The 17,104-nt window shown below is 47.7% G+C and overlaps 1 pseudogene; it reads right to left on the bottom strand.

Moving 5' to 3' along the window:
• Positions 1-15,787: 15,787 nt before the first annotated feature.
• Positions 15,788-16,720, bottom strand: LOC132086071 (olfactory receptor 14J1-like; annotated as a pseudogene).
• Between the last annotated feature and the right edge of the window lie 384 nt (positions 16,721-17,104).

Raw genomic sequence — 17,104 nt, 5'->3', positions numbered from 1 at the left:
CTGGCACTCAGAGCAGCTGAGGAATGGAGTCACATCCAGGGGTGTCCCCAGGGCTCAGGATTGGGGCCAGGTCAGTGAAATTTCATTATTGCTGATCTGGATGAGGCCATTGAGGGCACCCTCAGTCAGTTGCCAGGTGAGGCCAAGCTGGGTGACAGTGTGGCTGTGCTGGGGGGCAGGAAGCTCTGCAGAGGGATCTGGCCAGGCTGGAGCCATGGGCCCAGGACAATGGGATTGTTGGAAAAAGAAACGAAATTTAGCGAAATGTTTAATTACAGTTTAGTTATGAGTTGTGTGTGAATTGGTTTGTTAAAAGCAGTTTTGTAGCCGTTGATAGTATGTGTTGGGTTTCGTGTGTAACTTAGCAGGTAGTCTTAGGAACTTAATAAATATTTAAACTAGTGTAGGAAAGTAAGAATGCTAACCTGTCTGGAGGCAGCATACAATGTTCTTACATAAGCAGAAGATTTATGATTTTGTTTGTGAACTAAGGAATGTATCACAAGGGGTCTGTGGCCAGGCAAGGGGAACTGTTTCTTGGAGACCTTGTTATGAACTGCATGTATAAAAGGGAAGCACCTGTGCGTGAAGTGGGGGCTCAGGCTTGGGACGCTAGTCCACCGGCTCCCGGGCCCTTAATAAAGTACCGCACAAAACTTATCCGAGTTTTGTGTCATTTATTAATCGGGCAACAGTTTTCTGGCGACCGCGGCAGGACTCCGAGGGTTGCTGGGGAGGTTCACGTCTCGATTCACTCCAAGCCGGCACCGAGCACTTCTTGGGGAGTCATCGGTCGTGCCCGACCCCCGCGCCTTTTGGACAACTGTATAAGGTAAGCCCGAAGGTGCTTTATATTGGAAAAAGGTGATAATTGGATTTGGATTTGGTGGTTGATGGAAAAGCCTAGGCTCCGGCCATAAGGTGTCTAAGTACGCAGGACCGGAACTCGCCTCCTGTTTCTTTGGGAAGGACGGCGAGAAGGTATATTGGTTTATTGGGACTAAAGGTGGAATTAAAGGCTGTAATATGATGTCTTTTAAAACTTTTAAAACCTTAGTGCAAGCCAATGGTAAAATACCTGGGAATAGGCCATGAGGTTGTATATTGAAACGATGGAAAAGTGAGGGGTATTATCAAGAATGGATAAAAGTAAACTGATAGATTATTGTAATCATTGGTGGCCTGAATATGAGATTGGGGAAGCGGGATGGCCGGTGAATGGTACACTGGAATTGGGGATAATGGAATCTTTGATGCAATTTTTAAGGAAAAATGAGAAATGGGATGAAATACCGTATTTAGATTTGTTTTTCGTTTTATACCGGAAAGAAGAATGGCAAAAGGAGTGCAGTATCTTGGTTTTAGAAGTGAATGATGAGAGGGAGTGTGTTGGATGTAAATAAAGAAAGGAGTGTAACTTGTATTCTCCGATCGAGCAAGATTTGTCCTATTGTATAGCACCCCCGAGGGTTCCAGTTGCTCCTAATGTGCCCCCTGCTCCCCCTGCCGATATATCTATAAAATGGGATCTAGTGAGAATGTTAGTGATGGTGATGGCGAAAAGAATGAGAGTGTTAAAAGAACTCCGTTAGCCGGGTGGACTCGCCAGGAAAGGAAGGGCAGAAGGGGCCACAGTTAATTGCGCCGTTAAGGGAAGCTATGGGACCACAGGGAGAAAGGATACTTATAAAGGTGCCTTTCTCCCCAGGGGATTTGGTAATATGGAAGCAATCAGCGGGGAGTTATCAGGAGGATCTGGAAAGGGTAGCAAGGGTGGTTAAAATGGTAATAAAGACTCAGAATCCAGACTGGAATGATTTACAGGTATTATTAGATACTATAATGGATTCCACGGAAAAGGAAATGGTTATTAGAGCCACTAGAGAAAAGGCTCGTGAGGAGATTCGGTTGCGACAACTAAATGAAACAGTTGATGAGTTAGTGCCGAGTGAGGAACCCAGGTGGGATCCAAACGCTACGGGACGAATAAGGGCTGTAAAACGATATCAGGAATTGTTGGTGGAAGGAATTAGAACAGGAATACCTAAGACTATGAATTGGTCTAAGTTGTATTCGGTTAAGCAGGACAAGAATGAGTCTCTGTCTGCCTTTTTGGAACGATTGAAAGACATGGCTCGGAAGTTTGCTAATTTAGATGTAGAGGATCAATCAGGAAAACTTCAATTGGCATTGTTGTTTATGGGGCAATCACAAGAGGATATTAGGAAAAAGTTACAAAAGCTGGAAGGGGAGGATACTCTGAGTTTGGATAAAATGTTGGAGGTAGCGTGGAAGGTATACAACAACAGGGAAAAAGAAACTGCAAAAAGACAACAAGCTAGTATTCTGGCTCTAATGCAACAGACAGGGGCAGGAGGAAGACCCATTAGGGGTCGAGGTCGGGGAGGAGCTAATCGTGGACAGAGAGGGATGGAGAGAGGTCGGGGAGGATTTGGGTTTGCACCTAACACGGGGAGGTTGGATCCAAACCAGTGTGCGTTTTGCCGACAATTGGGACACTGGGAAAATGAATGCCCGGTTAGAGGAGGTATGGGCATGGGAAACATGGGATTAAGGACGGGTCCAATGGGGAATGCTCCTGTGGGAGGATTCACAGGAGGACCAGCAGAGGCCACTCAAGCACTAGTTTTGGGAAACTATCAGAATCAAAGCTGACTAGACTGGAATTTGAGGGTAGTTTTAGAGATAAATGGAAAGGATCAAGAATTTATGGTAGATACTGGAGCCACATATTCTGTACTCAATAGACGATTGGGACCTTTGAGTGACACAACGGTACAGGTGGTGGGGGTAACAGGGAAGCTAGAGGAACAACCATTTCTACAACCTTTAAATCTTAGGTTTGGGGGAAAGGAATTAGATCACCAATTTTTGTATATGCCAAACTGCCCCACTCCCCTTCTTGGAAGAGACCTGTTGTCCCGACTTAATGTGAAAATAATATTTGAGGGGGGAAGGGTGAAATTGGAAATACCTGAGGAACAAATAGCGGGCATTTTTGTGATCAAGGAATTGGATGCCTCTGCTATTCCAGAAGAAATTGAGCAGGCTGTAGTACCCTGGGTATGGGAGTCAGGGGTTCCTGGAAAATCTAAAGCTGCGCAGCCAGTAAAGGTGGAACTAAAGGAAGGGGCCCAACCAGTGAGGGTAAAGCAATACCCCTTGAAGCTTGAGGCAAGGAGGGGAGTAGCCCCGTTAATGAAACAATTTTTGGTTCAAGGAATATTACAGGAATGTGAATCGGAGTATAATACTCCAATTTTTCCAGTGAGGAAACCTAATGGTAAGTACCGTTTGGTACAGGACTTGAGGGCTATTAATGAAATAGTGAAAGACATACATCCAGTTGTTGCTAATCCTTATACCTTGTTAACATCTGTATCGGAGGAGTTTAAATGGTTCTCAGTGATTGACCTTAAAGATGCCTTCTTCTGCATCCCACTGGCAGTAGAGAGTAGGAAATATTTTGTCTTCGAGTGGGAGAGTCCTGATTTTGGGAGAAAGAAGCAGCTTACATGGACAAGACTCCCACAAGGATTTAAAAACAGCCCTACTATTTTTGGAAATCAACTGGCCAAGGAGCTGGAGGAATGGAAGATAGCCCAGGTAACAATATCCCCATCCTTGTATGTAGTCCTGCAGTATGTTGACGACATTTTTCTGGCTACTAAGGAAAGGGAAATGTGTGTGGAATTAACAGTTAAATTACTCAACATGCTTGGTCAAGCAGAGTATCGGGTTTCTAAGGAAAAACTCAATTGCTCAAAAATAGTGTTATTTATCTCGGTTGTGAGATCGCACAAGGGCAGAGACGTTTGGGAGTTAACCGAATAGAGGCAATATGTGCTATTCCTTTGCCTCATAACCATCAGGAATTGAGATCTTTTCTAGGAATGGTGGGATGGTGTCGACTGTGGATCATGAATTTCGGTCTCCTAGCCAAGCCACTGTATGAGGCCTTGAAGCAGTGTCAGTTGGAGTGGACGACACAGCAAAAGAAGGCCTTCCAGGAATTGAAGCAGGCACTAAAAGAGGCCCCAGCCCTAGGACTCCCTGACCTGACCAAGGAATTCCAGTTGTATGTGAATGAGAGGCAAAAACTGGCATTGGGGGTCCTCACCCAAAAGGTGGGATCCTGGAAGAGGCCAGTGGGATACTTCTCTAAACAACTGGATTCGGTAAGTTCCGGGTGGCCCTCGTGTTTACGAGCTGTGGCGGCAACAATAATACTTATTCAAGAGGCTCAGAAATTGACTTTGGGAGCAAAAATGAAAGTGTTTGTTCCCCATATGGTCATGGCTGTTTTGGAGCAAAAGGGGGGTCACTGGTTATCATCAAGTCGAATGTTGCAATACCAGGCTATCCTGAGAGAACAGGATGACATTGAAATAAAGACTACTAATCATGTTAATCCAGCAGAGTTTTTACGCAGTGACCAGGAGGCTGGGGGACTGGTGCACGATTGCATAGAGGTAATTGAACAAGTATATGCCAGCAGACCCGAGCTAAAGGATGAACCATTGGAAGAACCTGAATGGGAACTATACACTGATGGATCCAGTTTTGTCGAGAATGGGTCTCGCTATGCTGGGTATGCAGTAGTAACATTGGATTAGGTAATAGAAGCAAAGGCTTTGTTACCTGGAACTTCGGCCCAGAAGGCAGAGGTGATTGGACTCACCAGAGCCCTGTATTTGAGCAAGGACAAAAGGGTTAATATCTGGACAGATTCTAAATATGCCTTTGGTGTGGTTTCATGTACATGGGGCGTTATGGAAAGAAAGGGGGCTTTTGAATTCACAGGGAACCAACATCAAGCACTGGGAAGAAGTGTTACAGCTACTGGATGCGGTACATAGTCCCAAAGCAGTTGCAGTAATGCATGTTAGAGGACATCAGACAGCGGAAGGAGACGTTTACAGAGGAAATCGATTTGCTGATGTTACAGCACGGCAAGTGGCACGGGAAATATGGACTCAAATGGCATTGGTACTGGTAAGAACAAATCCGGCTACCCCATACCTGAATCAGGAGCCCAAATATTCAATAGAAGATGGAAAACTAATAAACTTGCTAGGGGCACAGAGGAATCAACTTGGGTGGTATGTTACACCAATGGGACAAATAGTGGTACCTACTCGCATAATGAAATTTATTTTGGAATCAGAACATAATAAATGTAATTGGGGGGCAGAAGTATTGGTAAAATTTTTGAAGAATGAGATAATCTCTAATCAGATGTTAATAATGGCAAAAAGAGTTAATGCAATGTGCCTGGTATGTTTGAAAAATAATCCAGTAGTTAGGAGACAAATACAAATGGGAAAGTTGCAAGTCGGGCCACAACCAGGAGATTACTGGCAAGCTGATTTTTCTGAATTGCCTAGGGCACAAGGATACAGATACTTGTTAGTGTACGTATGTACGTTCTCAGGGTGGCCGGAAGCTTTTCCATGTAGAACTAATCAGGCTAAGGAGGTGGTAAAAACCTTGTTAAAAGAAATAATACCAAGATTTGGAGTACCTTTAGGATTGTCATCAGATAGGGGTCCGCATTTTATAGCCGGGGTAGTGCAGGAATTAGCACGACTGTTAGATACAGCCTGGAATTTGCATACCCCCTGGAGACCTCAGTCTAGTGGGCAAGTGGAAAGGATGAATCAAACCCTGAAAGGACAAATCAAAAAGATTTGCCAGGAAGCTAAACTGCACTGGCCTCAAGCTTTGCCTTTGGCCCTACTCAGGATTCGAATTAAACCAAGGGAAAAGGTAGGCGTAAGTCCATATGAGATCCTATATGGCAAACCATATCATGCAACTGTATTAAAAGGGGAGGTACATGTGAGTGGGGACCAGGTGATTGCAGAGTATGTTATGTCACTTAATAAGATCTTGAATTCTTTAAGAAATACGTTACAGTGGAATAGACCGCTCACGCTGGAGAATTCTGTCCACGACATTCAGCCTGGGGACCAGGTGTACGTCAAGAATTGGATTACGGATCCGCTACGGGAATCATGGAGCGGGCCCCACCAGGTGATGATGACGACCTACATGGCGGTGAAGGTCCAGGGGATGGATGCTTGGATCCATTACACCAGGGTAAAGAAGGCACCGTTCCAATGGGAAACCCAGATAGTGTCTCCAACCCGGATGATCTTCCACGCAAAGCCGCCTTCTTAATTATACTACTGCTAGTGATCATGAGACTAGTACCCGTTCAAGGGTCTACTCTAGTACAGGTTGAAGAAACAAAGGTTACAGTCATGGAAGGGATGGATGTTCAACTAACTTGTGTTATATTTGACAGCCAGAAAGTTGAGGCCGATGAAGTTATTGCAATATGGCAATGGGGGGCTGAAAGAAGCCGAGGCAAGATAGGAGTCGGTTGGGATCAGGATAAACAACATGGAAACACGGTACTGAATCTTACCAAGGTAACCACAAACGATACAGGGGAATATACATGTTTGGTCAAAATACGGGATAGTTTTGATTACAAAAGAGTGAGTATGAGGGTTTTGCCATGGACAGGTGATCGTGCTGAAAACATAAAGGTTAATCCAGTATCAATGGCAGTGGACATGTGGGATGGGCCACCCCTCAGAATAAATTGTTCCTTCCTAGTAAGATCAAGATATCAAAGGAACCTTCGGGTCAAATGGTGGAAGCAAAATAGGGAACTGACCTGGGACAGAATAGAGGACGGGACCAGTTGGTGGGAGAAGGAAGGTAAAGGTTGTGGGTGGTTGAATGTCATTAATCCTAGAATAGGAAATGCATGGTGGAGGCATGACAGAATGATGTTATCCTTACAGAGACACGGTAGAAGGAATAGACGGGAGGCTAATGATACAATAGAATGAAATGCTGAGCAGGAAAACTTAGTGGTAGGATTAATTAGAGGTTTTGGGATCATGCAGAACATGACTAAAATAACAGCTTGCCTGCCATTACCACAGGCTGCAGGTGAACCAATTCCCTGGGGAATAATACCGCTAACCAAAATGCCTGAAGCATTCAAGAATGTTTCATGGTCCTGCCAGTCAGCTCCCAAACCAGTAGAGGTATGGAGGGATTTGTGTATGACCATTTGGGCTATGACTAAAGAGGAATGTGAAAAGAAACCCAATCATTATGGTTGGATTTAAAGTACCAGGAGGTGTTTAATTGCAACCTCAATAGATGAGCCATGCAATACAGTACGAATAAGAACGAAATCCCACCGAAATGAGATGAGTTGTCAGAATGTCACACAGAATTTTGACACCTGGAATAATTGGAAGACATTATGGGGACCCAGTGTTTTGGAACACTATAATTACCTTGGGGAAGTACAGTGGTGCATCCAGTGGTCAGGAGTAAAGAATCAGTCACATTATAGGGCCCTCATCACGTCTACATCTTCCCGAGAGTTCAGACCACAGAAAGAGGATTGGAATTGTACTGAGGTTTTTACATGTGATACACCGGAAGACCGAATTGGATTGGTACCGGTGAAAATGGCATTAAAGTGGGGATGCGAGTGTAGGGGGTATGACCACACGGTTAGTAGAGAGTCCACGGATGGACCTATAGATTGCAGATATACTACTGTGCACAGTCCTGGAAATCTAGTCTGGGTGTTGGGACATGGACAATGGACCACACATTTACCTCTAGATGGATCAGTAACACAAATCACCCTAGGGGTTCCCACATTGTGTCCATACTGGAAACAGAATAGATTGATCCAAAGGAAAGGACTCAAAAAGAGGGAAGAATCCCTAGAGGAGCAGTGGCATGAACCTGGCTCAGGAGTACAATTTGGATGGATATTAGAGTCATTATTCCCTCCGGTAGTGACATATCGAAATAGGGAAATGCTCAACAACTTGTTAGGACAGACAGAAAGGTTGGCAGCAGCTACTAAGAAGGGATTTAAAGATCTAAACTTGCAATTGCAAGCTACATCAAGAATGACCCTACAAAACAGAATGGCATTGGATTTGCTACAGTTAAAAGAGCATGGAGTTTGTGGTTACCTGAGTAGGAGAATAGATCATTGCTGTGTACACATTCCAAATGTTACACTTGAGGCTGAGAAAGATATTTCTCAACTGGCAGAAGTGGAAACAAAAACCAAGGAAATTGAAAAGGAAGCACAGCATAATTGGATAGGAGCAGTAGTTGATTCTTTGGGGCTTCACCTGTCTGGCTGGATTACGTCTGCTATACAGTATGTACTAATGTTTTTAGCATTTTTAGTGACTATATGGATTGTATATAGATGTCTCTTAGGTGTGATCGAAAAGGAAAAGAAGCGATCTCTCCGGTTGCTGAAGGCGATGACCCGCGGGCGGCAGAATGAAGAACACTCCCGACCTCGTTATGAAGATGTTACTGTCAATACGGTTGATTGAGCATCCTTGCAGCAGGACTGAAAGATGCTCAAAAGGGGGGAAATGTTGGAAAAAGAAACGAAATTTAGCGAAATGTTTAATTACAGTTTAGTTATGAGTTGTGTGTGAATTGGTTTGTTAAAAGCAGTTTTGTAGCCGTTGATAGTATGTGTTGGGTTTCGTGTGTAACTTAGCAGGTAGTCTTAGGAACTTAATAAATATTTAAACTAGTGTAGGAAAGTAAGAATGCTAACCTGTCTGGAGGCAGCATACAATGTTCTTAGAATAAGATAAGCAGAAGATTTATGATTTTGTTTGTGAACTAAGGAATGTATCACAAGGGGTCCGTGGCTAGGCAAGGGGAACTGTTTCTTGGAGACCTTGTTAAGAATTGCATGTATAAAAGAGAAGCACCTGTGCGTGAAGTTGGGGTTCGGGCTTGGGACACTAGTCCACCGGCTCCCGGGCCCTTAATAAAGCACTGCACAAAACTTATCTGAGTTTTGTGTCATTTATCAATCGGGCAACAGGATGAGGTTCACCAAGGCCAAGGGCCACGTCCTGCCCTGGTCTCACAACCACCCCAAATCCCTGGCTGTGCCCTGCCCCTGATCCCCACAGCCTGTCCTGTTTCCTTCATCCCTGCATTGCCAGGGACTCTCTGGGACAAGGGAGTTCTGCTCTGGGGATGGAGGGAGGTGCAGGTGCCACCACTGGAGTGGGAACTACAACTCATCAGGTTTGTGTCCTTTGGGGGTCAGGAACTGGTGGGACTCAGAGGCACAGGAAGTTTCTCTTCATGGCCAACAGACCACGGTTGAACAGGATACAATTCAATACCAAACACGCTCTTCCCTGAGCCATGTGCAATGTCCCAGCAGCGTCTGACATGTCCACCATCCACAATGACTTCCATACTAAAATTACTTTTAGAAAAATATGATTCTGTGATAGATATAAGCACACTGAAATTCTTGTATCAGGATGCCTATCCTGGAGTGGGGATAAAACAGCCTGGAAAATTTGCAATTTTTAAAGCTGTCAGTGGTGGATGGAGGAGGGACTCAGGCTGCTTTTTGTGTTGAGGAAATGCTGAAACCAGCCTGACTCATTTCAACTCCTGCTGTCCTGGCTGATCTCCCATCTTTCCCCTTCCACCCATTGGCTTTTGTCTCCCCCCAGGTCCCCCAGTGAAGAGCCTGTCTTTGTGTTAACCATCCCCTCCTCGCTGGCACTGCCAGGCTGGGATAAGGAGCCCCTCAGCCTTTCCTGCTCTGGGCAGGACAAGCCCAGCTCCCTCAGCCTCTGCTCACAGCCCAAGGGCTCCAGGCCCACCTTGGAGGCCCTTCCCAGGCCCTGCTCCAGCTGCCAGAGATCTTTCCTGCCATGGGGACCCCAAACCAGGCCCCACCGACCTGGATAATCCACTTCCTTGATATCCTGGTCACACAGCCCAGCCCCTTGTCCCCATGTCAGGTTCTGTCGATCTTTAGGAACATCCTTGAGGGAGGCTGTGGCTCCAGGTGGACCAGAGAGATACCAGGAGACCCTGCTTGGACTTCTCAGGGGAGAAACTGTGAGGGGAAGCTGAGGCAGAGCGACCAACCCAGTGACTGTAGGCACAAAGGCTCTGGTAATTGGGAGTGGGACTGTGGCTGACCCTCATCCCTAAGGGGCTACAACAATGCAGGACAGGTGAACAGGATTAAAGGCAATGAGACATGGAGTGCCGAGGTATACTGACCAACCACAAAATGGTACAGAGGGCACACATGTGTAATGCATGTAAGATGAAGGGTATAAAAGTTTGTACTGAAGAACAATAAAGGGCTGATGCTTGTAGCCTTTATTGGTGCCAGTTGTACCCCCCACAGATGTAAATGATGTCACAAATCCCCCTGTAATGTCACAGCCCTTTCTCTAATGTCACACAACTGGTCTCTAATGTCACAGCCAACTCTGTGATGCCATAATTGGCTCTGTGATGTCTGACCTCTGCACTGTGATGTCATATGTGTCTCTGTGATGTCAGAGACAGAGACAGCCTATGATGCAGTAGCTGCTCAGTGACCTCACATAACCTACTCTGTGACCTCATGTTACCCGATGATAAATTGTGTACACCAGATGAGCACACATAGTGCTGGTTCTCCAAAACCCCAGGTCTACTGAAACCAAACAATGCCCATTGTGTGAGAAGGGGAACTGAAATTCACCAGCCTCAGTGTCCTGCCAGCTCAGCCAGGCCCACTGGAACATTGGGGTCCCTGAGCACCAGGGACCACCAGAGAGACCCCCAGGACAGAAGAATGCATGGGTGAAGGGGAGGGGAAATATATTAATGATTTTGGGGAAATTATTATCATATGTATGTTTAGTCCAGGAAAATCAATGAAAATGTGCGCAAAATACAAAAAATTAACAGAAACTTTCCTGCATTCAGAATGCACCGCTTTGGGAGGAGCTATCTCCCTGGCCAAATAAAGAATGCTACTTCTTAGTGCTACATTGGGGTTATGGAGTTTTAACATTTTGCTGAATTTTTGGTAACACTCCCACTGCCAAGGAAAGCTCTGTCTCTTGCTGGTCACAAACAGAGAAGGGCTGGTGGGAGATGTGGTGGTTGGAGGCTGCCTGGGGCACAGTCCCCAAGAAATAATCGAGTTTTCAATATTCTGTGAAAGAAGGAGGGGCATCAACAAAATGTCTAACATGGAATCAGGAAGGGCAGACCTTGGTCTATTCCGGATGCAGATTTAGAGAGTACTGAATCAGGTACTAATTTTTTAAGGGAAACAGCCCTTAAAAACAAGGTGTCCAGGAAGGATGGACACACCTCAAGAAAGGAATCTTAAGGGGGAAGGAGCGGCCTGTCCCTCTGTGCCAAAGTTAACCAAGAGGAAAATTACTGGCTTGGCTGGACATGAGCTTTTTGTGGGAACTCAGAAAAAATAGGTCAGGCAACTCAGGAAGTGTTTAAGGATGTTGTTGCATCATGCAGAAAGAAAAGTAGAGAGGTAAAAGCTCAATTAGAGATTCACCTGGCCACTTCTGTAAAAAGTTCTAAAGAAAAGTTTTTATAAATAAACTAATAGCAAAAGGAGGAATAAGGAGAACCTCTACTCTATAGTAGATGCACTGGGGAATAGAGTAACTAAATATAAGGAAAAGGCTGGGCTGCTTAATACCTTGTGTGTCTCAGTTTTAAACAGTAAGACAGGTTGTCCTCAGGACAAGTGTTCCCCTGAGCAGAACAGCCCCCCTGTAATCCAGGAGGAAGCAGCTGGGGACCTGCTGAGCCACTCGGATGCTTACAGGTGAGATATAAACTTTAAAGAATTTAGGGATTTTAGAGGAGCTGAGGTTTTGGTTAGAGATAAACTTTATTGGAGTTAATAAAAATAAATGGGTAGGCCTTGATAAAGTTGAGTTAGTAGTTAACTAATAATTGATTGCTTATCAACACAATGTTTGGTTAGCTGGGTTTATAATGAAGAATATACAAACTGATAAATAGCTTTTAGGAACATAAGACAATTGTGGCCTCCTCTGTTCTGAAACCAGTTGAGGACGGGAATAGGACTTCTACCAAGGGTTCATTTGTCATATTTGGATTTAAAAGGTAGAAAGGTCAGAACGATGAAGACTCCATATATACTTCCTCATTTTGGGACCCCTCCCCATGAAAGGGACCACCGACTCATTTCAAGGAACAAACTATGCATGCTTAATAGCTTTTGTATCAAAGTTTTGAATATGCATTTGTATTTTGGGTATTCAATAATTCTATAGATAAAAGGACTCTGTAATCACCTGTAAATTGTGGTGTGTATTTAGGAGCTATCCTGCACGCTTTCCAGTTTTGCAATAAACATACACATTCCAACTTTAAATTCTTAGAGAGTCTTTGTCCGACAGCATGGGATGTCGGTACTAGATCAATATCCGTATTTTTAATAAATAACAGGTCTCTTTGGGAGCAGATGGGATCCATCCCAGGGGGATGAGGGAGCTGTGGATGAGCTCCCCAAGCTGCTCTCAATCATTTACCATCAGTGCTGGCTCAGCAGGGAGGTCCCAGAGCACTGGAGGTGCCAGTGTGAGCCCATCCCCAAGAAGGGCTGGAAGGAGGAGCTGGGGGACTCCAGGCTTGTCAGCCTGACCCGGGTGCCCGGCAAGGTTATGGAACAGATCCCCTTGAGTGCCACCACAGGGCACCCACAGGATGGCCGAGGGATCAGAGCCAGCCAGCGTGGATTTCAATATCTGCACTGATGATCTGCATGAGGGGACTGAGTCCAGCATCAGCTGGGTGTGAGTGTGGATGTGCTGGAGGGTAGGAGGGCTCTGCAGAGGGCCCTGGACAGGCTGGATCCAGGGCCCAAACCCAACAAGGTAAGGTTAAAGAAGACTAAGTGCTGGGTCCTGCACTTTGGCCACAACAACCCCTGCAGCTCTACAGGCTGGGGACAGAGGGGCTGGAAAGCGGCCAGGCAGAAAGGGACCTGGGGCACTGATGGACAGCAGGCTGGACATGAGCCAGCAGTGTGCCCAGGTGGGCAAGAAGGCCAATGGCTCCTGGCGTGGATCAGGAATGGTGTGACCAGCAGGAGCAGGGAAGGGATTCTTCCCCTGCACTAAGTACTGGTGAGACCACACCTCGAGTGCTGTGTCCAGTTCTGGGCCCCTCAGTTTAGGAAGGACATGGAGGGGCTGGAGTGTGTCCAGAGAAGGGCAGCAAGGCTGGGGAGGGGTCTGGGGCACAGGTCCTGAGAGGAGCAGCTGAGAGAGCTGGGGTTGTTTATCCTGGAGAAGAGGAGGCTCAGGGTGACAAGGTGGTGTCAGGGCACAGGACTTGATGATCTCCAAGGTCTTTTCCAACCATGGTGATTCTGGGATTCTCTGAAACCACCCTTGGAGCAGTTGCAGGAGGAGCCCTGGGCCTCCTCTTCAGAAGCTCCAGCAGCCCAGGTCCCTCAGCTTCTCCTGCCAGCCCCAAAGCCCATCCTGTCAGTCCTGCAGAGCCTCTGCAGCTCCTCCTCACTGCCCAGAACAGGGAGCCCCAGAGCCAGACACAGCAGCCCAGATGTGCCCCCCTGGCCTGGGGTGCCCCTGGCAAGGGAGCAGCACCAGGCACTGCAGGAGCCTGCAGACAATTCCTGCAGTGCTTGTAGGATGATCCTGCTGCCCAAGGGACATTCCCATGGTGCCAAGCCAGGAACTGCAATGGGGAGTGGGGCCAGAGAGGAAAGGGCAAATAGGGATGGGCTGTTTGCAGGGGGAGGGGACAGGGATGAGGAATAGGAAGAAATCTGGATCAGGAAAGAGGAAAGAAAGCAAAGGTGAAGCCAAGGAAATGCTTGGGGCAGTTTGGGGGTGGTTGGCAGGCAGCCCTGGCTCTGAGCAACAGCATCTGCAATGGGACAGGAAAGTCCCAGCTGATGGGAACAAACTTTCTGCCTGAGTGCAGAGGCCACGACAAACCTGGGTGGTTTCCCTGGTGTCCCTCAGCCCTTGCTGGCCCCAGGGGCTGATGGCATTTGTGCTCCCTCAGGTTCATGTCCCCACAGCAACATCATGGGGGTGCTCCCCCTGCTGTGTGCAATGCAAACAGGGGCTGCTGAGCCAGTGCTGCTGTGTCTGTGCCTGCAAGGATGGGGCACCTGTGTGAGCTGGAGGAGAGGCCAGGGCTGCAGAGGGGGAATGTCATTGGCAGCTCCATGAGGATGCTCTGGGATGCTGCCCTGGGCTGTCCAGCGCACTGGGGATGGATCAGCCCCTGCTCTGCTGCTCCTTCCCATCTGCCCCAGGGCCCTTGCAGAGGCCCAGCCATGCTGTTTGCCCCCAGCCTGCCCACGGCCAGTCCGGGGCTGCTCACAGGGGTTTTCTGTGCTGAGCATTGGCCTGGGAGTGTTCTTGAGAGAGCCTGGGCAAGGAGTCTGGAGCCCCCAGGCCCTGGCCTGAGGTGTCAGTGCTGGCCCAGCAGTGTCCATGGCCTGCCCCTGCTGCAGCCCCGGCACTGCCACCCCCAGGGCTGTGCCCAGCCCCGAGAGCACTCAGGCCCTGCAGCAACACCAGGGCCACCAGGGCAGCGGGGCAGGGCCACGGCAGCAGCACTGGCAACACCAAGTGCTGCTGTTGCTGCTGGGCACAGCTACTGGGCCAGCCCTGATCTGCCCCCAGCTCTGCACACAGACATTGCTGGTGTAGCCCCAGAGAAGGCACCAAAAGGGGGGTCATTGGTGAAAACTTTGCTATGAGAGTGTGAAGGTCCGCCTGAAATGAACGGGTGACGAATGATTTTTAGGTGCAAAAATAACCAACAAAAGGCACAGGGGTTTTGCAGAAACAAATCAACAAGGTGCAATTTCATTGATTATAGCCACAGCTAAATATGCGTTTGGTTAAGGAATCCGGGGAAGAGAAGGGTAAGACAAGGAAAAAGGGAGGAAAGAAGGTCAGGAAATGGGGTATAGCTAACAAAACATGATGTCTTCGGGGTCCTGCCGCCGAAACTCGCTGGTACACGTCTTGGGGAGTACTCAAAGGACAGTCGAACCGAACCCCAATATATACGTTGTTCTTGGTTGGGGGAAGGGTGGCTGAAATTAGGTTTCCATGGAGGGGAGAAGAATAGGAGCAGGAGGAGGGGGTGAGACAGTTCCATTGTTTTCATGGCCAAATGCTCACAAGTACATTAGGTTTTTCCCCCTCCCTGAGTTGGGAGGGAGTACAGTCCCAGTCTCTGGAAGGAGGTTGCCAGGGGGGTGCCATGGGGGTGCCATGGGGGTGCCAAAGGGGTGCCAGAGGGGTTCTTGGTTCCTTGATGAGGGGATTCGCATCTCTGTTGGTCCATCACGGTGGTTGAAGACAGGCAAGAGGGGTCTTCTCATGGAGCGAGGGGGGAGCCACCCCAGAGCTCAGTCCAGCCAGGTCAGGAGTTTGGAAGAAAGTCCAGTTCAATTGTCCAGAAAAGGGCAGCATGCCCCCTTTGAGTACAGCATGGCGTGTTCTACAAACATCACTTGTGAACACACTAGATAAGCAGGAGACTTTCTTTCCCAACCGGCTCAGCAGTTTTAACCCTTCGGTAGGCTTTTCTCATGACAATTGTGAGGCAAAAAATGAAGGATTTTCGGATGGACTTCTACAGAGAGCCTTTATTCTATCTAAAGCCTCTGATAGCAGAGCTCCTCATGGGCACAGTCTGGGGCCACAGTGAATTTTGGAGAGAAACAAAAAAGAAATGTCACAAAAATTGACCTTCCTTTTTGCAAATATAAAAAACTAAAACAAAAGAAACACAAAAAGAAATCAACCACCAAACCCAGGTAGTATCAGAGATTACTTTTATTAAAAGTGATTTACAGAAATTTTCCAGCAGTTTAATGTTTCTGAAACCATCCATTCATCAGTGTCCACACTGCAGCCTTGAGCTCCTGGTTCCTCAGGCTGTAGATGAGGGGGTTCAGGGCTGGAGGCACCACCGAGTACAGAACTGACAGGGCCAGATCCAGGGATCAGGAAGAGATGGAGGGGGGCTTCAGATAGGCAAACATGGCAGTGCTGAGAAACAGGGAGACCACAGAAAGGTGAGGGAGGCAGGTGGAAAAGGCTTTGTGCTGTCCCTGCTCAGAGGGGATCCTCAGCACAGCCCTGAAGATCTGCACATAGGAGAAAACAATGAACACAAAACAGCCAAAAGCTAAGGAGGCAGTGAAAAGAGAAACTCCAAGTTCCCTGAGGTAGGATTTGGAGCAGGACAGCTTAAGGATCTGGGGGATTTCACAGAAGAACTGGCCCAGGGCATTGCCATGGCACAGGGGCAGCGAAAATGTATTGGCCATGTGCATGAGAGCATTGAGAAAGGCACTGGCCCAGGCAGCTGCTGCCATGTGGGCACAAGCTCTGCTGCCCAGGAGGGTCCCGTAGTGCAGGGGTTTGCAGATGGACACATAGCGGTCATAGCACATGATGGTCAGGAGATAAAACTCTGCTGAAATGAAAAAAAGAAAGAAGAAAACCTGTGCAGCACATCCTGAGTAGGAGATGTCCCTGGTGTCCCAGAGGGAATTGTGCATGGCTTTGGGGACAGTGGTGCAGATAGAGCCCAGACCGCTGAGGGCCAGGTTGAGCAGGAAGAAGAACATGGGCGTGTGCAGGTGGTGGCCGCAGGCTATGGCGCTGATGATGAGGCCGTTGCCCAGGAGGGCAGCCAGGGAGATGCCCAGCAAGAGGCAGAAGTGCAGGAGCTGCAGCTGCCGCGTGTCTGCCAATGCCAGCAGGAGGAAGTGCCTGATGGAGCTACTGTTGGACATTTGCTGCCTCTGGACATTGGAACCTTTTCAAGGAGAAAAAAAGGGGACAACTGGGGGGAGATTTATCACTGAAAAATCAAAGCTGTTTCTCACAGACCCTTTCCTGCCACTGAACACCTTCCCCTTGTCTATGTCTAGGAGATCTTCCTTCACCTTTGTTGCTGGAGCCCTGATTGCTGCTGTCCAGTGTTGTGTGAGGAGCTGGACCTTGACCTGCAGGACACCTGGAGTCAGCCCTGACCCTCAGTCAGTGCAGAGGAACAGTGAGGGCAGGGGCCAGTCCTGGTGTTTTGACTTGGATAAAGAATCTTCTCCTAAAGCAGAAGAGCTGCCTGGGTTAAGGGATGAGGATTGCAGGAGGCAGAATCAGAAATTCTCCTGCAC

This window comes from Ammospiza nelsoni, chromosome 35 (genome assembly GCF_027579445.1).
Source record: "Ammospiza nelsoni isolate bAmmNel1 chromosome 35, bAmmNel1.pri, whole genome shotgun sequence".
Lineage (NCBI taxonomy): Eukaryota > Metazoa > Chordata > Aves > Passeriformes > Passerellidae > Ammospiza > Ammospiza nelsoni.
Note: the sequence above shows the minus strand (reverse complement) of the source record. Positions and strands in the feature narration are given on the sequence as shown.